We start from the raw sequence: 1,694 nt of genomic DNA on the forward strand, positions 1-1,694 counted from the left end.
TCAGGCGCCCACCTGGAGAACAAGGGAATACTTTTCAAGCTTCAGCAGTCAGGAGCCCACCTGGAGAACAAGGGAATACTTTTCAAGTTTCAGCAGTCAGGCGCCCACCTGGAGAACAAGGGAAGTACAATTCAAATTTTAGCTTTTAATTTTTAATATTTGATAACATGTTGTACCCAGTCACCAAACTGGGGCAGAAAATTTTCATTGTTGTTTATTTTGTTGCAGTCAGGAGCCCACCTGGAGAACAAGGGAATACTTTTCAAGCTTCAGCAATCAGGAGCCCACCTGGAGAACAAGGGAATACTTTCAAGCGTCAGCAATCAGGAGCCTGCCTAGAGAATAGAGGCACATATTTCAAACTTCAGCAGTCCAGCATCATTCGGAGGAATGGCGAAACATCTCCAATCACAATGCAAGGCAACAACGCAAGAATTCCAGTGGAAGAATACAAGTCCAAGGCAACACAAGAGCAAGTTAGAAGACATAGATAGGACCCTTTTGTAATTTATAGATCATAGCTTAGGCTAGCTTCTTTTTATTTCAACATGGTGTAATAAGGAGGTCAGCGAGCAGTAGCAACAGCAACAGCAGTGAAATCACAGTCCCTGGTAGTCCCAGCTATCAGACCTTCCTGAACTACACTGACCTGATTCCTTTTTAGCCAAGGATATGTAGGCAACCTCTGAAGCAGGGTGCGGTCAACTCTTTCAAAAATGCTTCATACGGAATATTCAAACGGGCAAAAATCGCTCGTATTTGCTCACTTATCTTTGCCCGAGAACTCTGCGTGTTCCCGAGCAAAGAGGGGTAGCTGTGAGCACGTGATTTTTGCCCTATATATGAATTATTCCCAAAAATTCAAACAAAATAATTTTTCTTTCATTATTTTACACTTTTGTGAATTTTGTGTTATTTTCTGTTAATTATTTGCATTTTATTTGTGCATTTTATTTCATATGAAAAATATAAAAAATATGCATGACATTTGCATTTAGGATCTAATTTCATATTTAAGGATTATTTAGTGGTTAAGTTGTTTTTAGAACAAAATTTAAAGAAAATAACAAAAATAGTCCATTCTTGCATTTTTAATTGTTAGTTGTTGAATTTGTCTTGAGTTTATTTTAAATAGGAATTAATTAGCTTCATTTTGGAAATAAATTAGGTCTCTATTTTAATTCTGCATTTTAATAAAATACAAATAAATATATAAAATACAAAAATGAAAACAAAACAAATTGAATAAAGAGAGAATAAAAAAAGGCTATTAAAACAAAAAAAGAGGGCTTGTCTTGAAGGATCCGGAACTGGGCCATTTTTAATTGATTCGGTCTTAGCCCAAAAGAATACACCCCTGGACCAGGCCCAAACGCTACAAACCCGATCCAGCCCCCCCATATACCAAACGACATCGTTTCATGCCGGATTGATCTGGACCATCGAGGTTTCTTTAATCGAACGGTCAGGAACACGGGAGTCTTTGGTATAAGACTATCTGAAGGCCCCCCGCCCCTCGGAACCCCCTACCCCCTTCCGTCTCACTAGCCATTAGAGACCATTCAACACCACCGTCCTCCGCCGCAAACTGCCGGCCGAAAATTGCCTCCGCCGGCGGCAGGTCTCCGATGGACCTCAAATTAACACCACGTGACCGCCTTCCCTTCCTCTTTCCCAAATCCCATGCCCTCGTT

The sequence above is a fragment of the Nicotiana attenuata genome, unplaced genomic scaffold, assembly GCF_001879085.1.
Source record: "Nicotiana attenuata strain UT unplaced genomic scaffold, NIATTr2, whole genome shotgun sequence".
Classification (NCBI taxonomy): domain Eukaryota; kingdom Viridiplantae; phylum Streptophyta; class Magnoliopsida; order Solanales; family Solanaceae; genus Nicotiana; species Nicotiana attenuata.